General features: G+C 40.1%; 6 non-coding genes across 6 annotated transcripts; all 6 read left to right on the top strand.

Moving 5' to 3' along the window:
* The first annotated feature begins 1381 nt into the window (after positions 1–1381).
* Positions 1382–1476, top strand: TRNAI-UAU (transfer RNA isoleucine (anticodon UAU)). The gene is made up of 2 exons: positions 1382–1419; positions 1441–1476. It is a non-coding gene; the product is annotated as a tRNA-Ile (tRNA).
* A 2309-nt stretch (positions 1477–3785) lies between these two features.
* On the top strand, positions 3786–3880 carry TRNAI-UAU (transfer RNA isoleucine (anticodon UAU)). Its single transcript has 2 exons — positions 3786–3823; positions 3845–3880. It is a non-coding gene; the product is annotated as a tRNA-Ile (tRNA).
* A 4714-nt stretch (positions 3881–8594) lies between these two features.
* Positions 8595–8689, top strand: TRNAI-UAU (transfer RNA isoleucine (anticodon UAU)). The gene is made up of 2 exons: positions 8595–8632; positions 8654–8689. It is a non-coding gene; the product is annotated as a tRNA-Ile (tRNA).
* Positions 8690–10998: 2309 nt separating this feature from the next.
* On the top strand, positions 10999–11093 carry TRNAI-UAU (transfer RNA isoleucine (anticodon UAU)). The gene is made up of 2 exons: positions 10999–11036; positions 11058–11093. It is a non-coding gene; the product is annotated as a tRNA-Ile (tRNA).
* A 9493-nt stretch (positions 11094–20586) lies between these two features.
* TRNAI-UAU (transfer RNA isoleucine (anticodon UAU)) lies at positions 20587–20681 on the top strand. The gene is made up of 2 exons: positions 20587–20624; positions 20646–20681. It is a non-coding gene; the product is annotated as a tRNA-Ile (tRNA).
* Positions 20682–22989: 2308 nt separating this feature from the next.
* TRNAI-UAU (transfer RNA isoleucine (anticodon UAU)) lies at positions 22990–23084 on the top strand. Its single transcript has 2 exons — positions 22990–23027; positions 23049–23084. It is a non-coding gene; the product is annotated as a tRNA-Ile (tRNA).
* Positions 23085–24867: the final 1783 nt, after the last annotated feature.

The following is a 24867-nucleotide window of genomic DNA, read 5'->3' as shown; positions in this document are numbered from 1 at the left end:
ACATTGAGTTTTTATCTGGTTTTGCCTAGCAGGGTGAGAACAGCGTTTGTCAGGCGTTTGTCAGGCAATCGGAAGGGGAGACGAATGAGTCGTAGTTCTCTGGTATTATTCAAGTCTTCTTGCTAAGATAAAAGTAGAAAAGGGAACGTTGACAATAAGCAAGCTTAAAACGAGGTGTGATTCCTAGGTGAAATAACTTGAAAAGAGTTAAGATTTAAAAGATAAACAGAAGATCCTGATGAGGATTGAACTCGTGTCCCCTGGTTCCAAAAAATCCGTGCTTTGCCACTGAGCTACAAAGCCGGAGGATTTCCATATCTCAGAGTGCCATATGTAGTCTTCAGGCAGAATGTGGCCAGCTGTGAGTTTCAGAGAATGAGTGGAAACCTATGTACTTATGAATGTCAACATATAGGCACACATTAAACTACATTCTTAAGGCACTTTTCGTGGAAGGTGGCAAAACTCTATATTCTTAGGAGAATATTAAAGAACTCACATTACTCAGGATATGGATATCAGTAGTTAGTATCTCTGCAATCTGAGACATTTACAGGAAACTACTCATCAGAAGGGATATGTCAGTGCAGGGCAGACATAAATAAATGGCTCTTCAAACAGCTGACACTTTAGTAGTAAGAGCTGCTTTCTATTCCTTCCAGATATCCAAACTAAGTAGAAGGCCATGCTTGAAGGAAAGACATTCTTCTGGGCTCTCCATGAAAGACTAACTTTCTAATAAACACAACACCCTCTATTTTATTTAATGTATTTGCTACAATGGATTAGCCAGATGGGATCATCTAACGATTTCTGGATGTGTCTCGAAAGAGAGCGTGATTATATTGGGAGCAGTGCTGACCTTCAAAAACCAACATGATCAGACTTTGACGATGGTGGGATTTGTATCCACACATGCAGAGCACACTGTATGGGCAGTCCGCCACCTTAACCACTCACCCACTTCATCCAAACTGTAACAGGATTTAAAGCATTTGTACACATGAGGTACTCTGTTGACACTAGTCTGTAGCTAAAATGAAAACAGTTGAAGTAAGATATCCAACTACCCACCTTCCCCCAACTTGGGTCCAATATATCATTTTCTGGCTAAATTCCTCCTTTGTGCTTATGAGACATAACAATTAGATTCCCCTAGACTTTGTCGGAACTGACGAGATATAATTGAATGTGGTTTTCAAAATACTGAATTTTATGTTACAGGACAATTATAGAATCTTTTCCGGTTCCGCTGTAATTGTAGTAATCAGGGTAACATGTTTGCATGTGAGCTGATCTTGCATACGGTATGTTGATGACGATCCTGTCGTCTACTAAGTCACCTCTAGGTGGCGCAGTTGGACTCATGGTGTATGTGTGAGCTCCAGTGGCGCAATCGGTTAGCGCGCCGTACTTATACAGCAGTACTTGCACTGAGCCATGCCGAGGTTGTGAGTTCGAGCCTCTCCTGGAGCAACTGCATTAACCTTTTTAAATCATTTCAATGAAAGGAAAAATTAAACTCAGATTAAAGATGGCGCTTGCTAAAGATTATTTACTTCTATTCAGAATCTTCCTGTCTAACTCCTCCGGGTCCCTAGGATCACATCACCTTCGGGACGATTCGTTTCACTGCATTATGATGTGCTGACTTGTGAACTATGCATTCACATCAGTGTATTCAAAAAGAAATTTGCTAAATAACAAGAATAATAAAAACAGTATAGTCGCATGAATAGCCATAAATTGAAGAGCTGCAAAAAAATGTTGATCAACCAAATTGAATAAAATATAACTCATATAAATGGCAAAAGGATAGCATCATCACACAAAGGCCTTAGCCAAATATGCTATTCCTCTAAAGTAGATTGTACCTCTTGTGTGCTGTGATTGTTCCTCCAATACAAAATTCATTTTTAATTTGTCTGCAATTTTGAAAAATAATGCCTGCTAGAAGTCAACTTTTTAAAATGATTTCATTCATGACACGTATTTCTCTAACCTGTGATTGTGGTCCATGCTCAATTTCTCTTTTCCTCATCCCCATCCTGATTCTACTTCTTGAGACACCAGGTTCACTTCTTTATCCACCCCAACCAATCAAGGTCACCAAATCTATCAAACAAGTCTGCCTGCATTCACTTTCACTTTAAGTACAAGATAAGTTGTATCATTTGAACAGAGAGCATGAGAAAAGGATGTTTATGGTGAGTGGTGGCTGGGGTTTTGAGGATTCACCTCATTTTCCTGAGAGCCGAGGTATCTGGGAGCTATAGTGTTTTGAGAGGAAATAAATTAAAATCTCCAAGGTGCCACTGCTCGAGCCCTATAACGCTCGTTATGTGGAAGCAGATTGAGCAGAAAGAGAGGTCAGATACTCGCTCAACCTTTCCAAGGGACGGTAAACATTGAGTTATTATCTGGTTTTGCCTAGCAGGGTGAGAACAGCGTTTGTCAGGCGTTTGTCAGGCAATCGGAAGGGGAGACGAATGAGTCGTAGTTCTCTGGTATTATTCAAGTCTTCTTGCTAAGATAAAAGTAGAAAAGGGAACGTTGACAATAAGCAAGCTTAAAACGAGGTGTGATTCCTAGGTGAAATAAGTTGAAAAGAGTTAAGATTTAAAAGATAAACAGAAGACCCTGATGAGGATTGAACTCGTGTCCCCTGGTTCCAAAAAATTAGTGCTTTGCCACTGAGCTACAAAGCCAGACGGTTTCTGATCTCAGAGTGCCATATGTAGTCTTAAGGCAGAATGTGGCCAGCTGTGACTTTCAGAGTATGAGTGGAAGCCTATGTACTTATGAATGTCAACATATAGGCACAAATTAAACTACATTCTTAAGGCACTTTTCTTGTAAGGTGGCAAAACTCTATATTCTTAGGAGAATATTAAAGTACTCACATTACTCAGGATATGGATATCAGTAGTTAGTATCTCTGCAATCTGAGACATTTACAGGAAACTGCACATCAGAAGGGATATGTCAGTGCAGGGCAGACATAAATAAATGGCTCTTCAAACAGCTGACACTTTAGTAGTAAGAGCTGCTTTCTATTCCTTCCAGATATCCAAACTAAGTAGAAGGCCATGCTTGAAGGAAAGACATTCTTCTGGGCTCTCCATGAAAGACTAACTTTCTAATAAACACAACACCCTCTATTTTATTTAATGTATTTGCTACAATGGATTAGCCAGATGGGATCATCTAACGATTTCTGGATGTGTCTCGAAAGAGAGCGTAATTATACTGGGAGCAGTGCTGACCTTCAAAAACCAACATGATCGGACTTTGACGATGGTGGGATTTGTATCCACACATGCAGAGCACACTGTATGGGCAGTCCGCCACCTTAACCACTCACCCACTTCATCCACCCTGTAACAGGATTTAAAGCATTTGTACACACGAGGTACTCTGTTGACACTAGTCTGTAGCTAAAATGAAAACAGTTGAAGTAAGATATCCAACTACCCACCTTCCCCCAACTTGGGTCCAACATATCATTTTCAGGCTAAATTCCTCCTTTGTGCTTATGAGACATAACAATTAGATTCCCCTAGACTTTGTCGGAACTGACGAGATATAATTGAATGTGGTTTTCAAAAGACTGAATTTTATGTTACAGGACAATTATAGAATCTTTTCCGGTTCCACTGTAATTGTAGTAATCAGGGTAACATGTTTGCATGTGAGCTGATCTTGCATACGGTATGTTGATGACGATCCTGTCGTCTACTAAGTCACCTCTAGGTGGCGCAGTTGGACTCATGGTGTATGTGTGAGCTCCAGTGGCGCAATCGGTTAGCGCGCGGTACTTATACAGCAGTACTTGCACTGAGCCATGCCGAGGTTGTGAGTTCGAGCCTCACCTGGAGCAACTGCATTATCTTTTTTAAATCATTTCAATGAAAGGAAAAATTAAACTCAGATTAAAGATGGCGCTTGCTAAAGATTATTTACTTCTATTCAGAATCTTCCTGTCTAACTCCTCCGGGTCCCTAGGATCACATCGCCTTCGGGACGATTCGTTTCACTGCATTATGATGTGCTGACTTGTGAACTATGCATTCACATCAGTGTATTCAAAAAGAAATTTGCTAAATAACAAGAATAATAAAAACAGTATAGTCGCATGAATAGCCATAAATTGAAGAGCTGCAAAAAATGTTGATCAACCAAATTGAATAAAATATAACTCATATAAATGGCAAAAGGATAGCATCATCACACAAAGGCCTTAGCCAAATATGCTATTCCTCTAAAGTAGATTGTACCTCTTGTGTGCTGTGATTGTTCCTCCAATACAAAATTCATTTTTAATTTGTCTGCAATTTTGAAAAATAATGCCTGCTAGAAGTCAACTTTTTAAAATGATTTCATTCATGACACGTATTTCTCTAACCTGTGATTGTGGTCCATGCTCAATTTCTCTTTTCCTCATCCCCATCCTGATTCTACTTCTTGAGACACCAGGTTCACTTCTTTATCCACCCCAACCAATCAAGGTCACCAAATCTATCAAACAAGTCTGCCTGCATTCACTTTCACTTTAAGTACAAGATAAGTTGTATCATTTGAACAGAGAGCATGAGAAAAGGAAGTTTATGGTGAGTGGTGGCTGGGGTTTTGAGGATTCACCTCATTTTCCTGAGAGCCGAGGTATCTGGGAGCTATAGTGTTTTGAGAGGAAAGAAATTAAAATCTCCAAGGTGCCACTGCTCGAGCTCTATAACGCTCGTTATATGGAAGCAGATTGAGCAGAAAGAGAGGTCAGAGTACTCGCTCAACCTTTCCAAGGGACGGTAAACATTGAGTTATTATCTGGTTTTGCCTAGCAGGGTGAGAACAGCGTTTGTCAGGCGTTTGTCAGGCAATCGGAAGGGGAGACGAATGAGTCGTAGTTCTCTGGTATTATTCAAGTCTTCTTGCTAAGATAAAAGCAGAAAAGGGAACGTTGACAATAAGCAAGCTTAAAACGAGGTGTGATTCCTAGGTGAAATAACTTGAAAAGAGTTAAGATTTAAAAGATAAACAGAAGACCCTGATGAGGATTGAACTCGTGTCCCCTGGTTTCCAAAATATCAGTGCTTTGCCACTGAGCTACAAAGCCAGACGGTTTCCGAGCTCAGAGTGCCATATGTAGTCTTAAGGCAGAATGTGGCCAGCTGTGACTTTCAGAGTATGAGTGGAAACCTATGTACTTATGAATGTCAACATATAGGCACACATTAAACTACATTCTTAAGGCACTTTTCGTGGAAGGTGGCAAAACTCTATATTCTTAGGAGAATATTAAAGAACTCACATTACTCAGGATATGGATATCAGTAGTTAGTATCTCTGCAATCTGAGACATTTACAGGAAACTACTCATCAGAAGGGATATGTCAGTGCAGGGCAGACATAAATAAATGGCTCTTCAAACAGCTGACACTTTAGTAGTAAGAGCTGCTTTCTATTCCTTCCAGATATCCAAACTAAGTAGAAGGCCATGCTTGAAGGAAAGACATTCTTCTGGGCTCTCCATGAAAGACTAACTTTCTAATAAACACAACACCCTCTATTTTATTTAATGTATTTGCTACAATGGATTAGCCAGATGGGATCATCTAACGATTTCTGGATGTGTCTCGAAAGAGAGCGTAATTATACTGGGAGCAGTGCTGACCTTCAAAAACCAACATGATCGGACTTTGACGATGGTAGGATTTGTATCCACACATGCAGAGCACACTGTATGGGCAGTCCGCCACCTTAACCACTCACCCACTTCATTCACCCTGTAACAGGATTTAAATCATTTGTACACACGAGGTACTCTGTTGAGAATAGTCTGTAGCTAAAATGAAAACAGTTGAAGTAAGATATCCAACTACCCACCTTCCCCCAACTTGGGTCCAACATATCATTTTCTGGCTAAATTCCTCCTTTGTGCTTATGAGACATAACAATTAGATTCCCCTAGACTTTGTCGGAACTGACGAGATATAATTGAATGTGGTTTTCAAAAGACTGAATTTTATGTTACAGGACAATTATAGAATCTTTTCCGGTTCCACTGTAATTGTAGTAATCAGGGTAACATGTTTGCATGTGAGCTGATCTTGCATACGGTATGTTGATGACGATCCTGTCGTCTACTCAGTCACCTCTAGGTGGCGCAGTTGGAAGCTGGGGGTATGTGTGAGGTCCAGTGGTGCAATCGGTTAGCGCGCAGTACTTATATAGCAGTACTTGCACTGAGCCATGCTGAAGTTGTGAGTTCGAGCCTCACCTGGAGCAACTGCATTATGTTTTTTAAATCATTTCTCTGAATTGAAAAATTAAACTCAGATTAAAGATGGCGCTTGCTAAAGATTATTTACTTCTATTCAGAATGTTCCTGTCTGACTCCTCCGGGTCCCTAGGAGCACATCGCCTTCGGGACGATTCGTTTCACTGTATTATGATGTGCTGACTTGTGAACTATGCTTTCACATCAGTGTATTCAAAAAGAAATTTGCTAAATAACAAGAATAATAAAAACAGTATAGTCGCATGAATAGCCATAAATTGAAGAGCTGCAAAAAATGTTGATCAACCAAATTGAATAAAATATAACTCATATAAATGACAAAAGGATAGCATCATCACACAAAGGCCTTAGCCAAATATGAAATTCCTCTAAAGTAGATTGTAGCTCTTGTGTGCTGTGATTGTTCCTCTAATACAAAATTCATTTTTAATTTGTCTGCATTTTTGAAAAATAATGCCTGCTAGAAGTCAACTTTTTTAAATGATTTCATTCATGACACGTATTTCTCTAACCTGTGATTGTGGTCCCTGCTCAATTTCTCTTTTCCTCATCCCCATCCTGATTCTACTTCTTGAGGCACCAGGTTCCCTTCTTTATCCACCCCAACCAATCCAGGTCACCAAATCTATCATACAAGTCTGCCTGCATTCACTTTCCCTTTAAGTACAAGATAAGTTGTATCATTTGAACAGAGAGCATGAGAAAAGGAAGTTTATGGTGAGTGGTGGCTGGGGTTTTGAAGATTCACCTCATTTTCCTGAGAGCCGAGGTATCTGGGAGCTATAGTGTTTTGAGAGGAAAGAAATTAAAATCTCCAAGGTGCCACTGCTCGAGCTCTATAACGCTCGTTATATGGAAGCAGATTGAGCAGAAAGAGAGGTCAGATACTCGCTCAACCTTTCCAAGGGACGGTAAACATTGAGTTATTATCTGGTTTTGCCTAGCAGGGTGAGAACAGCGTTTGTCAGGCGTTTGTCAGGCAATCGGAAGGGGAGACGAATGAGTCGTAGTTCTCTGGTATTATTCAAGTCTTCTTGCTAAGATAAAAGCAGAAAAGGGAACGTTGACAATAAGCAAGCTTAAAACGAGGTGTGATTCCTAGGTGAAATAACTTGAAAAGAGTTAAGATTTAAAAGATAAACAGAAGATCCTGATGAGGATTGAACTCGTGTCCCCTGGTTCCAAAAAATCCGTGCTTTGCCACTGAGCTACAAAGCCGGAGGATTTCCATATCTCAGAGTGCCATATGTAGTCTTAAGGCAGAATGTGGCCAGCTGTGAGTTTCAGAGTATGAGTGGAAACCTATGTACTTATGAATGTCAACATATAGGCACACATTAAACTACATTCTTAAGGCACTTTTCGTGGAAGGTGGCAAAACTCTATATTCTTAGGAGAATATTAAAGAACTCACATTACTCAGGATATGGATATCAGTAGTTAGTATCTCTGCAATCTGAGACATTTACAGGAAACTACTCATCAGAAGGGATATGTCAGTGCAGGGCAGACATAAATAAATGGCTCTTCAAACAGCTGACACTTTAGTAGTAAGAGCTGCTTTCTATTCCTTCCAGATATCCAAACTAAGTAGAAGGCCATGCTTGAAGGAAAGACATTCTTCTGGGCTCTCCATGAAAGACTAACTTTCTAATAAACACAACACCCTCTATTTTATTTAATGTATTTGCTACAATGGATTAGCCAGATGGGATCATCTAACGATTTCTGGATGTGTCTCGAAAGAGAGCGTAATTATACTGGGAGCAGTGCTGACCTTCAAAAACCAACATGATCGGACTTTGACGATGGTGGGATTTGTATCCACACATGCAGAGCACACTGTATGGGCAGTCCGCCACCTTAACCACTCACCCACTTCATCCACCCTGTAACAGGATTTAAAGCATTTGTACACACGAGGTACTCTGTTGACACTAGTCTGTAGCTAAAATGAAAACAGTTGAAGTAAGATATCCAACTACCCACCTTCCCCCAACTTGGGTCCAACATATCATTTTCTGGCTAAATTCCTCCTTTGTGCTTATGAGACATAACAATTAGATTCCCCTAGACGTTGTCGGAACTGACAGGATATAATTGAATGTGGTTTTCAAAAGACTGAATTTTATGTTACAGGACAATTATAGAATCTTTTCCGGTTCCACTGTAATTGTAGTAATCAGGGTAACATGTTTGCATGTGAGCTGATCTTGCATACGGTATGTTGATGACGATCCTGTCGTCTACTAAGTCACCTCTAGGTGGCGCAGTTGGACTCATGGTGTATGTGTGAGCTCCAGTGGCGCAATCGGTTAGCGCGCGGTACTTATACAGCAGTACTTGCACTGAGCCATTCCGAGGTTGTGAGTTCGAGCCTCACCTGGAGCAACTGCATTATCTTTTTTAAATCATTTCACTGAAAGGAAAAATTAAACTCAGATTAAAGATGGCGCTTGCTAAAGATTATTCACTTCTATTCAGAATCTTCCTGTCTGACTCCTCCGGGTCCCTAGGATCACATCGCCTTCGGGACGATTCGTTTCACTGCATTATGATGTGCTGACTTGTGAACTATGCATTCACATCAGTGTATTCAAAAAGAAATTTGCTAAATAACAAGAATAATAAAAACAGTATAGTCGCATGAATAGCCATAAATTGAAGAGCTGCAAAAAATGTTGATCAACCAAATTGAATAAAATATAACTCATATAAATGGCAAAAGGATAGCATCATCACACAAAGGCCTTAGCCAAATATGCTATTCCTCTAAAGTAGATTGTAGCTCTTGTGTGCTGTGATTGTTCCTCCAATACAAAATTCATTTTTAATTTGTCTGCAATTTTGAAAAATAATGCCTGCTAGAAGTCAACTTTTTAAAATGATTTCATTCATGACACGTATTTCTCTAACCTGTGATTGTGGTCCATGCTCAATTTCTCTTTTCCTCATCCCCATCCTGATTCTACTTCTTGAGACACCAGGTTCACTTCTTTATTCACCCCAACCAATCAAGGTCACCAAATCTATCAAACAAGTCTGCCTGCATTCACTTTCACTTTAAGTACAAGATAAGTTGTATCATTTGAACAGAGAGCATGAGAAAAGGAAGTTTATGGTGAGTGGTGGCTGGGGTTTTGAGGATTCACCTCATTTTCCTGAGAGCCGAGGTATCTGGGAGCTATAGTGTTTTGAGAGGAAAGAAATTAAAATCTCCAAGGTGCCACTGCTCGAGCCCTATAACGCTCGTTATGTGGAAGCAGATTGAGCAGAAAGAGAGGTCAGATACTCGCTCAACCTTTCCAAGGGACGGTAAACATTGAGTTATTATCTGGTTTTGCCTAGCAGGGTGAGAACAGCGTTTGTCAGGCGTTTGTCAGGCAATCGGAAGGGGAGACGAATGAGTCGTAGTTCTCTGGTATTATTCAAGTCTTCTTGCTAAGATAAAAGCAGAAAAGGGAACGTTGACAATAAGCAAGCTTAAAACGAGGTGTGATTCCTAGGTGAAATAACTTGAAAAGAGTTAAGATTTAAAAGATAAACAGAAGATCCTGATGAGGATTGAACTCGTGTCCCCTGGTTCCAAAAAATCCGTGCTTTGCCACTGAGCTACAAAGCCGGAGGATTTCCATATCTCAGAGTGCCATATGTAGTCTTAAGGCAGAATGTGGCCAGCTGTGAGTTTCAGAGTATGAGTGGAAACCTATGTACTTATGAATGTCAACATATAGGCACACATTAAACTACATTCTTAAGGCACTTTTCGTGGAAGGTGGCAAAACTCTATATTCTTAGGAGAATATTAAAGAACTCACATTACTCAGGATATGGATATCAGTAGTTAGTATCTCTGCAATCTGAGACATTTACAGGAAACTACTCATCAGAAGGGATATGTCAGTGCAGGGCAGACATAAATAAATGGCTCTTCAAACAGCTGACACTTTAGAAGTAAGAGCTGCTTTCTATTCCTTCCAGATATCCAAACTAAGTAGAAGGCCATGCTTGAAGGAAAGACATTCTTCTGGGCTCTCCATGAAAGACTAACTTTCTAATAAACACAACACCCTCTATTTTATTTAATGTATTTGCTACAATGGATTAGCCAGATGGGATCATCTAACGATTTCTGGATGTGTCTCGAAAGAGAGCGTAATTATACTGGGAGCAGTGCTGACCTTCAAAAACCAACATGATCGGACTTTGACGATGGTGGGATTTGTATCCACACATGCAGAGCACACTGTATGGGCAGTCCGCCACCTTAACCACTCACCCACTTCATCCACCCTGTAACAGGATTTAAAGCATTTGTACACACGAGGTACTCTGTTGACACTAGTCTGTAGCTAAAATGAAAACAGTTGAAGTAAGATATCCAACTACCCACCTTCCCCCAACTTGGGTCCAACATATCATTTTCTGGCTAAATTCCTCCTTTGTGCTTATGAGACATAACAATTAGATTCCCCTAGACTTTGTCGGAACTGACAGGATATAATTGAATGTGGTTTTCAAAAGACTGAATTTTATGTTACAGGACAATTATAGAATCTTTTCCGGTTCCACTGTAATTGTAGTAATCAGGGTAACATGTTTGCATGTGAGCTGATCTTGCATACGGTATGTTGATGACGATCCTGTCGTCTACTAAGTCACCTCTAGGTGGCGCAGTTGGACTCATGGTGTATGTGTGAGCTCCAGTGGCGCAATCGGTTAGCGCGCGGTACTTATACAGCAGTACTTGCACTGAGCCATTCCGAGGTTGTGAGTTCGAGCCTCACCTGGAGCAACTGCATTATCTTTTTTAAATCATTTCACTGAAAGGAAAAATTAAACTCAGATTAAAGATGGCGCTTGCTAAAGATTATTCACTTCTATTCAGAATCTTCCTGTCTGACTCCTCCGGGTCCCTAGGATCACATCGCCTTCGGGACGATTCGTTTCACTGCATTATGATGTGCTGACTTGTGAACTATGCATTCACATCAGTGTATTCAAAAAGAAATTTGCTAAATAACAAGAATAATAAAAACAGTATAGTCGCATGAATAGCCATAAATTGAAGAGCTGCAAAAAATGTTGATCAACCAAATTGAATAAAATATAACTCATATAAATGGCAAAAGGATAGCATCATCACACAAAGGCCTTAGCCAAATATGCTATTCCTCTAAAGTAGATTGTACCTCTTGTGTGCTGTGATTGTTCCTCCAATACAAAATTCATTTTTAATTTGTCTGCAATTTTGAAAAATAATGCCTGCTAGAAGTCAACTTTTTAAAATGATTTCATTCATGACACGTATTTCTCTAACCTGTGATTGTGGTCCATGCTCAATTTCTCTTTTCCTCATCCCCATCCTGATTCTACTTCTTGAGACACCAGGTTCACTTCTTTATCCACCCCAACCAATCAAGGTCACCAAATCTATCAAACAAGTCTGCCTGCATTCACTTTCACTTTAAGTACAAGATAAGTTGTATCATTTAAACAGAGAGCATGAGAAAAGGAAGTTTATGGTGAGTGGTGGCTGGGGTTTTGAGGATTCACCTCATTTTCCTGAGAGCCGAGGTATCTGGGAGCTATAGTGTTTTGAGAGGAAAGAAATTAAAATCTCCAAGGTGCCACTGCTCGAGCCCTATAACGTTCGTTATGTGGAAGCAGATTGAGCAGAAAGAGAGGTCAGATACTCGCTCAACCTTTCCAAGGGACGGTAAACATTGAGTTATTATCTGGTTTTGCCTAGCAGGGTGAGAACAGCGTTTGTCAGGCGTTTGTCAGGCAATGGAAGGGGAGACGAATGAGTCGTAGTTCTCTGGTATTATTCAAGTCTTCTTGCTAAGATAAAAGCAGAAAAGGGAACGTTGACAATAAGCAAGCTTAAAACGAGGTGTGATTCCTAAGTGAAAAAAAGAGTTAAGATTTAAAAGATAATCAGAAGACCCTGATGAGGATTGAACTCGTGTCCCCTGGTTCTAAACAATCAGTGCTTTGCCACAGAGCTACAAAGCCGGAGGGTTTCCATATCTCAGAGTGCCATATGTAGTCTTAAGGCAGAATGTGGCCAGCTGTGAGTTTCAGAGTATGAGTGGAAGCCTATGTACTTATGAATGTCAACATATAGGCACAAATTAAACTACATTCTTAAGGCACTTTTCTTGGAAGGTGGCAAAACTCTATATTCTTAGGAGAATATTAAAGTACTCACATTACTCAGGATATGGATATCAGTAGTTAGTATCTCTGCAATCTGAGACATTTACAGGAAACTGCTCATCAGAAGGGATATGTCAGTGCAGGGCAGACATAAATAAATGGCTCTTCAAACAGCTGACACTTTAGTAGTAAGAGCTGCTTTCTATTCCTTCCAGATATCCAAACTAAGTAGAAGGCCATGCTTGAAGGAAAGACATTCTTCTGGGCTCTCCATGAAAGACTAACTTTCTAATAAACACAACACCCTCTATTTTATTTGATGTATTTGCTACAATGGATTAGCCAGATGGGATCATCTAACGATTTCTGGATGTGTCTCGAAAGAGAGCGTAATTATACTGGGAGCAGTGCTGACCTTCAAAAACCAACATGATCGGACTTTGACGATGGTGGGATTTTTATCCACACATGCAGAGCACACTGTATGGGCAGTCCACCACCTTAACCACTCACCCACTTCATCCACCCTGTAACAGGATTTAAAGCATTTGTACACACGAGGTACTCTGTTGACACTAGTCTGTAGCTAAAATGAAAACAGTTGAATTAAGATATCCAACTACCCACCTTCCCCCAACTTGGGTCCAACATATCATTTTCTGGCTAAATTCCTCCTTTGTGCTTATGAGACATAACAATTAGATTCCCCTAGACTTTGTCGGAACTGACGAGATATAATTGAATGTGGTTTTCAAAAGACTGAATTTTATGTTACAGGACAATTATAGAATCTTTTCCGGTTCCACTGTAATTGTAGTAATCAGGGTAACATGTTTGCATGTGAGCTGATCTTGCATACGGTATGTTGATGACGATCCTGTCGTCTACTGAGTCACCTCTAGGTCACGCAGTTGGACTCATGGTGTATGTGTGAGCTCCAGTGGCGCAATCGGTTAGCGCGCGGTACTTATACAGTAGTACTTGCACTGAGCCATGCTGAGGTTGTGAGTTCCTGGCGCAACTGCATTATCTTTTTTAAATCATTTCACTGAAAGTAAAAATTAAACTCAGATTAAAGATGGCGCTTGCTAAAGATTATTTACTTCTATTCAGAATCTTCCTGTCTGACTCCTCCGGGTCCCTAGGATCACATCGCCTTCAGTACGGTTCGTTTCACTGCATTATGATGTGCTGACTTGTGAACTATGCATTCACATCAGTGTATTCAAAAAGAAATTTGATAAATAACAAGAATAATAAAAACAGTATAGTCGCATGAATAGCCATAAATTGAAGAGCTGCAAAAAATGTTGATCAACCAAATTGAATAAAATATAACTCATATAAATGGAAAAAGGATAGCATCATCACACAAAGGCCTTAGCCAAATATGCTATTCCTCTAAAGTAGATTGTAGCTCTTGTGTGCTGTGATTGTTCCTCCAATACAAAATTCATTTTTAATTTGTCTGCAATTTTGAAAAATAATGCCTGCTAGAAGTCAACTTTTTAAAATGATTTCATTCATGACACGTATTTCTCTAACCTGTGATTGTGGTCCCTGCTCAATTTCTCTTTTCCTCATCCCCATCCTGATTCTACTTCTTGAGACACCAGGTTCACTTCTTTATCCACCCCAACCAATCAAGGTCACCAAATCTATGAAACAAGTCTGCCTGCATTCACTTTCACTTCAAGTACAAGATAAGTTGTATCATTTGAACAGAGAGCATGAGAAAAGGAAGTTTATGGTGAGTGGTGGCTGGGGTTTTGAGGATTCACCTCATTTTCCTGAGAGCCAAGGTATCTGTGAGCTATAGTGTTTTGAGAGGAAAGAAATTAAAATCTCCAAGGTGCCACTGCTCGAGCCCTATAACGCTCGTTATGTGGAAGCAGATTGAGCAGAAAGAGAGGTCAGATACTCGCTCAACCTTTCAAGGGACGGTAAACATTGAGTTATTATCTGGTTTTGCCTAGCAGGGTGAGAACAGCGTTTGTCAGGCAATCGGAAGGGGAGACGAATGAGTCGTAGTTCTCTGGTATTATTCAAGTCTTCTTGCTAAGATAAAAGCAGAAAAGGGAACGTTGACAATAAGCAAGCTTAAAACGAGGTGTGATTCCTAGGTGAAATAACTTGAAAAGAGTTAAGATTTAAAAGATAAACAGAAGACCCTGATGAGGATTGAACTCGTGTCCCCTGGTTCTAAAAAATCAGTGCTTTGCCACTGAGCTACAAAGCAGGAGAGTTTCCACATCTCAGAGTGCCATATGTAGTCTTAAGGCAGAAGGTGGCGAGCTGTGAGTTTCAGAGTATGAGTGGAAACCTATGTACTTATGAATGTCAACATATAGGCACAAATTAAACTACATTCTTAAGGCACTTTTCTTGGAAGGTGGCAAAACTCTATATTCTTAGGAGAATATTAAAGTACTCACATTACTCAGGATATGGATATCAGTAGTTAGTATCTCTGCAATCTGAGACATTTACAGGAAACTACTCATCAGAAGGGATATGTCAGTGCAGGGCAGACATAAATAAATGGCTCTTCAAACAGCTGACACTTTAGTAGTAGGAGCTGCATCCTATTCCTTCCAGATATCCAAACTAAGTAGAAGGCCATGCTTGAAGGAAAGACATTCTTCTGGGCTCTCCATGAACGACTAACTTTCTAATAAACACAACACCCTCTATTTTATTTAATGTATTTGCTACAATGGATTAGCCAGATGGGATCATCTAACGATTTCTGGATGTGTCTCGAAAGAGAGCGTAATTATACTGGGAGCAGTGCAGACCTTCAAAAACCAACATGATCGGACTTTGACGATGGTAGGATTTGTATCCACACATGCAGAGCACACTGTATGGGCAGTCCGCCACCTTAACCACTCACCCACTTCATCCACCCTGTAACAGGATTTAAATCATTTGTACACACGAGGTACTCTGTTGAGAATAGTCTGTAGCTAAAATGAAAACAGTTGAAGTAAGATATCCAACTACCCACCTTCCCCCAACTTGGGTCCAACATATCATTTTCTGGCTAAATTCCTCCTTTGTGCTTATGAGACATAACAATTAGATTCCCCTAGACTTTGTCGGAACTGACGAGATATAATTGAATGTGGTTTTCAAAAGACTGAATTTTATGTTACAGGACAATTATAGAATCTTTTCCGGTTCCACTGTAATTGTAGTAATCAGGGTAACATGTTTGCATGTGAGCTGATCTTGCATACGGTATGTTGATGACGATCCTGTCGTCTACTCAGTCACCTCTAGGTGGCGCAGTTGGAAGCTGGAGGTATGTGTGAGGTCCAGTGGTGCAATCGGTTAGCGCGCAGTACTTATGTAGCAGTACTTGCACTGAGCCATGCTGAAGTTGTGAGTTCGAGCCTCACCTGGAGCAACTGCATTATGTTTTTTAAATCATTTCACTGAATTGAAAAATTAAACTCAGATTAAAGATGGCGCTTGCTAAAGATTATTTACTTCTATTCAGAATGTTCCTGTCTGACTCCTCCGGGTCCCTAGGAGCACATCGCCTTCGGGACGATTCGTTTCACTGTATTATGATGTGCTGACTTGTGAACTATGCATTCACATCAGTGTATTCAAAAAGAAATTTGCTAAATAACAAGAATAATAAAAACAGTATAGTCGCATGAATAGCCATAAATTGAAGAGCTGCAAAAAATGTTGATCAACCAAATTGAATAAAATATAACTCATATAAATGACAAAAGGATAGCATCATCACACAAAGGCCTTAGCCAAATATGAAATTCCTCTAAAGTAGATTGTAGCTCTTGTGTGCTGTGATTGTTCCTCTAATACAAAATTCATTTTTAATTTGTCTGCATTTTTGAAAAATAATGCCTGCTAGAAGTCAACTTTTTTAAATGATTTCATTCATGACACGTATTTCTCTAACCTGTGATTGTGGTCCCTGCTCAATTTCTCTTTTCCTCATCCCCATCCTGATTCTACTTCTTGAGGCACCAGGTTCCCTTCTTTATCCACCCCAACCAATCCAGGTCACCAAATCTATCATACAAGTCTGCCTGCATTCACTTTCCCTTTAAGTACAAGATAAGTTGTATCATTTGAACAGAGAGCATGAGAAAAGGAAGTTTATGGTGAGTGGTGGCTGGGGTTTTGAAGATTCACCTCATTTTCCTGAGAGCCGAGGTATCTGGGAGCTATAGTGTTTTGAGAGGAAAGAAATTAAAATCTCCAAGGTGCCACTGCTCGAGCTCTATAACGCTCGTTATATGGAAGCAGATTGAGCAGAAAGAGAGGTCAGAGTACTCGCTCAACCTTTCCAAGGGACGGTAAACATTGAGTTATTATCTGGTTTTGCCTAGCAGGGTGAGAACAGCGTTTGTCAGGCGTTTGTCAGGCAATCGGAAGGGGAGACGAATGAGTCGTAGTTCTCTGGTATTATTCAAGTCTTCTTGCTAAGATAAAAGCAGAAAAGGGAACGTTGACAATAAGCAAGCTTAAAACGAGGTGTGATTCCTAGGTGAAATAACTTGAAAAGAGTTAAGATTTAAAAGATAAACAGAAGACCCTGATGAGGATTGAACTCGTGTCCCCTGGTTCCAAAAAATCCGTGCTTTGCCACTGAGCTACAAAGCCGGAGGATTTCCATACCTCAGAGTGCCATATGTAGTCTTAAGGCAGAATGTGGCCAGCTGTGAGTTTCAGAGTATGAGTGGAAACCTATGTACTTATGAATGTCAACATATAGGCACACATTAAACTACATTCTTAAGGCACTTTTCGTGGAAGGTGGCAAAACTCTATATTCTTAGGAGAATATTAAAGAACTCACATTACTCAGGATATGGATATCAGTAGTTAGTATCTCTGCAATCTGAGACATTTACAGGAAACTACTCATCAGAAGGGATATGTCAGTGCAGGGCAGACATAAATAAATGGCTCTTCAAACAGCTGACACTTTAGTAGTAAGAGCTGCTTTCTATTCCTTCCAGATATCCAAACTAAGTAGAAGGCCATGCTTGAAGGAAAGACATTCTTCTGGGCTCTCCATGAAAGACTAACTTTCTAATAAACACAACACCCTCTATTTTATTTAATGTATTTGCTACAATGGATTAGCCAGATGGGATCATCTAACGATTTCTGGATGTGTCTCGAAAGAGAGCGTAATTATACTGGGAGCAGTGCTGACCTTCAAAAACCAACATGATCGCACTTTGACGATGGTGGGATTTGTATCCACACATGCAGAGCACACTGTATGGGCAGTCCGCCACCTTAACCACTCACCCACTTCATTCACCCTGTAACAGGATTTAAATCATTTGTACACACGAGGTACTCTGTTGACAATAGTCTGTAGCTAAAATGAAAACAGTTGAAGTAAGATATCCAACTACCCACCTTCCCCCAACTTGGGTCCAACATATCATTTTCTGGCTAAATTCCTCCTTTGTGCTTATGAGACATAACAATTAGATTCCCCTAGACTTTGTCGGAACTGACGAGATATAATTGAATGTGGTTTTCAAAAGACTGAATTTTATGTTACAGGACAATTATAGAATCTTTTCCGGTTCCACTGTAATTGTAGTAATCAGGGTAACATGTTTGCATGTGAGCTGATCTTGCATACGGTATGTTGATGACGATCCTGTCGTCTACTCAGTCACCTCTAGGTGGCGCAGTTGGAAGCTGGGGGTATGTGTGAGGTCCAGTGGTGCAATCGGTTAGCGCGCAGTACTTATATAGCAGTACTTGCACTGAGCCATTCTGAAGTTGTGAGTTCGAGCCTCACCTGGCGCAACTGCATTATGTTTTTTAAATCATTTCACTGAATTGAAAAATGAAACTCAGATTAAAGATGGCGCTTGCTAAAGATTATTTACTTCTATTCAGAATGTTCCTGTCTGACTCCTCCGGGTCCCTAGGAGCACATCGCCTTCGGGACGATTCGTTTCACTGTATTATGATGTGCTGACTTGTGAACTATGCTTTCACATCAGTGTATTCAAAAAGAAATTTGCTAAATAACAAGAATAATAAAAACAGTATAGTCGCATGAATAGCCATAAATTGAAGAGCTGCAAAAAATGTTGATCAACCAAATTGAATAAAATATAACTCATATAAAAAACAAAAGGATAGCATCATCACACAAAGGCCTTAGCCAAATATGAAATTCCTCTAAAGTAGATTGTAGCTCTTGTGTGCTGTGATTGTTCCTCTCATACAAAATTCATTTTTAATTTGTCTGCATTTTTGAAAAATAATGCCTGCTAGAAGTCAACTTTTTTAAATGATTTCATTCATGACACGTATTTCTCTAACCTGTGATTGTGGTCCCTGCTCAATTTCACTTTTCCTCATCCCCATCCTGATTCTACTTCTTGAGGCACCAGGTTCCCTTCTTTATCCACCCCAACCAATCCAGGTCACCAAATCTATCATACAAGTCTGCCTGCATTCACTTTCCCTTTAAGTACAAGATAAGTTGTATCATTTGAACAGAGAGCATGAGAAAAGGAAGTTTATGGTGAGTGGTGGCTGGGGTTTTGAAGATTCACCTCATTTTCCTGAGAGCCGAGGTATCTGGGAGCTATAGTGTTTTGAGAGGAAAGAAATTAAAATCTCCAAGGTGCCACTGCTCGAGCTCTATAACGCTCGTTATATGGAAGCAGATTGAGCAGAAAGAGAGGTCAGATACTCGCTCAACCTTTCCAAGGGACGGTAAACATTGAGTTATTATCTGGTTTTGCCTAGCAGGGTGAGAACAGCGTTTGTCAGGCGTTTGTCAGGCAATCGGAAGGGGAGACGAATGAGTCGTAGTTCTCTGGTATTATTCAAGTCTTCTTGCTAAGATAAAAGTAGAAAAGGGAACGTTGACAATAAGCAAGCTTAAAACGAGGTGTGATTCCTAGGTGAAATAACTTGAAAAGAGTTAAGATTTAAAAGATAAACAGAAGATCCTGATGAGGATTGAACTCGTGTCCCCTGGTTCCAAAAAATCCGTGCTTTGCCACTGAGCTACAAAGCCGGAGGATTTCCATATCTCAGAGTGCCATATGTAGTCTTAAGGCAGAATGCGGCCAGCTGTGAGTTTCAGAGTATGAGTGGAAACCTATGTACTTATGAATGTCAACATATAGGCACACATTAAACTACATTCTTAAGGCACTTTTCGTGGAAGGTGGCAAAACTCTATATTCTTAGGAGAATATTAAAGAACTCACATTACTCAGGATATGGATATCAGTAGTTAGTATCTCTGCAATCTGAGACATTTACAGGAAACTACTCATCAGAAGGGATATGTCAGTGCAGGGCAGACATAAATAAATGGCTCTTCAAACAGCTGACACTTTAGTAGTAAGAGCTGCTTTCTATTCCTTCCAGATATCCAAACTAAGTAGAAGGCCATGCTTGAAGGAAAGACATTCTTCTGGGCTCTCCATGAAAGACTAACTTTCTAATAAACACAACACCCTCTATTTTATTTAATGTATTTGCTACAATGGATTAGCCAGATGGGATCATCTAACGATTTCTGGATGTGTCTCGAAAGAGAGCGTGATTATACTGGGAGCAGTGCTGACCTTCAAAAACCAACATGATCGGACTTTGACGATGGTGGGATTTGTATCCACACATGCAGAGCACACTGTATGGGCAGTCCGCCACCTTAACCACTCACCCACTTCATCCACACTGTAACAGGATTTAAAGCATTTGTACACATGAGGTACTCTGTTGACACTAGTCTGTAGCTAAAATGAAAACAGTTGAAGTAAGATATCCAACTACCCACCTTCCCCCAACTTGGGTCCAACATATCATTTTCTGGCTAAATTCCTCCTTTGTGCTTATGAGACATAACAATTAGATTCCCCTAGACTTTGTCGGAACTGACGAGATATAATTGAATGTGGTTTTCAAAAGACTGAATTTTATGTTACAGGACAATTATAGAATCTTTTCCGGTTCCACTGTAATTGTAGTAATCAGGGTAACATGTTTGCATGTGAGCTGATCTTGCATACGGTATGTTGATGACGATCCTGTCGTCTACTAAGTCACCTCTAGGTGGCGCAGTTGGACTCATGGTGTATGTGTGAGCTCCAGTGGCGCAATCGGTTAGCGCGCCGTACTTATACAGCAGTACTTGCACTGAGCCATGCCGAGGTTGTGAGTTCGAGCCTCACCTGGAGCAACTGCATTAACTTTTTTAAATCATTTCAATGAAAGGAAAAATTAAACTCAGATTAAAGATGGCGCTTGCTAAAGATTATTTACTTCTATTCAGAATCTTCCTGTCTAACTCCTCCGGGTCCCTAGGATCACATCACCTTCGGGACGATTCGTTTCACTGCATTATGATGTGCTGACTTGTGAACTATGCATTCACATCAGTGTATTCAAAAAGAAATTTGCTAAATAACAAGAATAATAAAAACAGTATAGTCGCATGAATAGCCATAAATTGAAGAGCTGCAAAAAATGTTGATCAACCAAATTGAATAAAATATAACTCATATAAATGGCAAAAGGATAGCATCATCACACAAAGGCCTTAGCCAAATATGCTATTCCTCTAAAGTAGATTGTACCTCTTGTGTGCTGTGATTGTTCCTCCAATACAAAATTCATTTTTAATTTGTCTGCAATTTTGAAAAATAATGCCTGCTAGAAGTCAACTTTTTAAAATGATTTCATTCATGACACGTATTTCTCTAACCTGTGATTGTGGTCCATGCTCAATTTCTCTTTTCCTCATCCCCATCCTGATTCTACTTCTTGAGACACCAGGTTCACTTCTTTATCCACCCCAACCAATCAAGGTCACCAAATCTATCAAACAAGTCTGCCTGCATTCACTTTCACTTTAAGTACAAGATAAGTTGTATCATTTGAACAGAGAGCATGAGAAAAGGATGTTTATGGTGAGTGGTGGCTGGGGTTTTGAGGATTCACCTCATTTTCCTGAGAGCCGAGGTATCTGGGAGCTATAGTGTTTTGAGAGGAAATAAATTAAAATCTCCAAGGTGCCACTGCTCGAGCCCTATAACGCTCGTTATGTGGAAGCAGATTGAGCAGAAAGAGAGGTCAGATACTCGCTCAACCTTTCCAAGGGACGGTAAACATTGAGTTATTATCTGGTTTTGCCTAGCAGGGTGAGAACAGCGTTTGTCAGGCGTTTGTCAGGCAATCGGAAGGGGAGACGAATGAGTCGTAGTTCTCTGGTATTATTCAAGTCTTCTTGCTAAGATAAAAGTAGAAAAGGGAACGTTGACAATAAGCAAGCTTAAAACGAGGTGTGATTCCTAGGTGAAATAACTTGAAAAGAGTTAAGATTTAAAAGATAAACAGAAGACCCTGATGAGGATTGAACTCGTGTCCCCTGGTTCCAAAAAATTAGTGCTTTGCCACTGAGCTACAAAGCCAGACGGTTTCCGATCTCAGAGTGCCATATGTAGTCTTAAGGCAGAATGTGGCCAGCTGTGACTTTCAGAGTATGAGTGGAAGCCTATGTACTTATGAATGTCAACATATAGGCACAAATTAAACTACCTTCTTAAGGCACTTTTCTTGGAAGGTGGCAAAACTCTATATTCTTAGGAGAATATTAAAGTACTCACATTACTCAGGATATGGATATCAGTAGTTAGTATCTCTGCAATCTGAGACATTTACAGGAAACTGCTCATCAGAAGGGATATGTCAGTGCAGGGCAGACATAAATAAATGGCTCTTCAAACAGCTGACACTTTAGTAGTAAGAGCTGCTTTCTATTCCTTCCAGATATCCAAACTAAGTAGAAGGCCATGCTTGAAGGAAAGACATTCTTCTGGGCTCTCCATGAAAGACTAACTTTCTAATAAACACAACACCCTCTATTTTATTTAATGTATTTGCTACAATGGATTAGCCAGATGGGATCATCTAACGATTTCTGGATGTGTCTCGAAAGAGAGCGTAATTATACTGGGAGCAGTGCTGACCTTCAAAAACCAACATGATCGGACTTTGACGATGGTGGGATTTGTATCCACACATGCAGAGCACACTGTATGGGCAGTCCGCCACCTTAACCACTCACCCACTTCATCCACCCTGTAACATGATTTAAAGCATTTGTACACACGAGGTACTCTGTTGACACTAGTCTGTAGCTAAAATGAAAACAGTTGAAGTAAGATATCCAACTACCCACCTTCCCCCAACTTGGGTCCAATATATCATTTTCTGGCTAAATTCCTCCTTTGTGCTTATGAGACATAACAATTAGATTCCCCTAGACTTTGTCGGAACTGACGAGATATAATTGAATGTGGTTTTCAAAAGACTGAATTTTATGTTACAGGACAATTATAGAATCTTTTCCGGTTCCACTGTAATTGTAGTAATCAGGGTAACATGTTTGCATGTGAGCTGATCTTGCATACGGTATGTTGATGACGATCCTGTCGTCTACTAAGTCACCTCTAGGTGGCGCAGTTGGACTCATGGTGTATGTGTGAGCTCCAGTGGCGCAATCGGTTAGCGCGCGGTACTTATACAGCAGTACTTGCACTGAGCCATGCCGAGGTTGTGAGTTCGAGCCTCACCTGGAGCAACTGCATTATCTTTTTTAAATCATTTCAATGAAAGGAAAAATTAAACTCAGATTAAAGATGGCGCTTGCTAAAGATTATTTACTTCTATTCAGAATCTTCCTGTCTAACTCCTCCGGGTCCCTAGGATCACATCGCCTTCGGGACGATTCGTTTCACTGCATTATGATGTGCTGACTTGTGAACTATGCATTCACATCAGTGTATTCAAAAAGAAATTTGCTAAATAACAAGAATAATAAAAACAGTATAGTCGCATGAATAGCCATAAATTGAAGAGCTGCAAAAAATGTTGATCAACCAAATTGAATAAAATATAACTCATATAAATGGCAAAAGGATAGCATCATCACACAAAGGCCTTAGCCAAATATGCTATTCCTCTAAAGTAGATTGTACCTCTTGTGTGCTGTGATTGTTCCTCCAATACAAAATTCATTTTTAATTTGTCTGCAATTTTGAAAAATAATGCCTGCTAGAAGTCAACTTTTTAAAATGATTTCATTCATGACACGTATTTCTCTAACCTGTGATTGTGGTCCATGCTCAATTTCTCTTTTCCTCATCCCCATCCTGATTCTACTTCTTGAGACACCAGGTTCACTTCTTTATCCACCCCAACCAATCAAGGTCACCAAATCTATCAAACAAGTCTGCCTGCATTCACTTTCACTTTAAGTACAAGATAAGTTGTATCATTTGAACAGAGAGCATGAGAAAAGGAAGTTTATGGTGAGTGGTGGCTGGGGTTTTGAGGATTCACCTCATTTTCCTGAGAGCCGAGGTATCTGGGAGCTATAGTGTTTTGAGAGGAAAGAAATTAAAATCTCCAAGGTGCCACTGCTCGAGCCCTATAACGCTCGTTATGTGGAAGCAGATTGAGCAGAAAGAGAGGTCAGATACTCGCTCAACCTTTCCAAGGGACGGTAAACATTGAGTTATTATCTGGTTTTGCCTAGCAGGGTGAGAACAGCGTTTGTCAGGCAATCGGAAGGGGAGACGAATGAGTCGTAGTTCTCTGGTATTATTCAAGTCTTCTTGCTAAGATAAAAGCAGAAAAGGGAACGTTGACAATAAGCAAGCTTAAAACGAGGTGTGATTCCTAGGTGAAATAACTTGAAAAGAGTTAAGATTTAAAAGATAAACAGAAGACCCTGATGAGGATTGAACTCGTGTCCCCTGGTTCCAAAAAATCCGTGCTTTGCCACTGAGCTACAAAGCCGGAGGATTTCCATATCTCAGAGTGCCATATGTAGTCTTAAGGCAGAATGCGGCCAGCTGTGAGTTTCAGAGTATGAGTGGAAACCTATGTACTTATGAATGTCAACATATAGGCACACATTAAACTACATTCTTAAGGCACTTTTCGTGGAAGGTGGCAAAACTCTATATTCTTAGGAGAATATTAAAGAACTCACATTACACAGGATATGGATATCAGTAGTTAGTATCTCTGCAATCTGAGACATTTACAGGAAACTACTCATCAGAAGGGATATGTCAGTGCAGGGCAGACATAAATAAATGGCTCTTCAAACAGCTGACACTTTAGTAGTAAGAGCTGCTTTCTATTCCTTCCAGATATCCAAACTAAGTAGAAGGCCATGCTTGAAGGAAAGACATTCTTCTGGGCTCTCCATGAACGACTAACTTTCTAATAAACACAACACCCTCTATTTTATTTAATGTATTTGCTACAATGGATTAGCCAGATGGGATCATCTAACGATTTCTGGATGTGTCTCGAAAGAGAGCGTAATTATACTGGGAGCAGTGCTGACCTTC

This window comes from Pleurodeles waltl, chromosome 6 (genome assembly GCF_031143425.1).
Source record: "Pleurodeles waltl isolate 20211129_DDA chromosome 6, aPleWal1.hap1.20221129, whole genome shotgun sequence".
Lineage (NCBI taxonomy): Eukaryota > Metazoa > Chordata > Amphibia > Caudata > Salamandridae > Pleurodeles > Pleurodeles waltl.
This window is presented reverse-complemented; position numbering and strand designations above follow the sequence as displayed.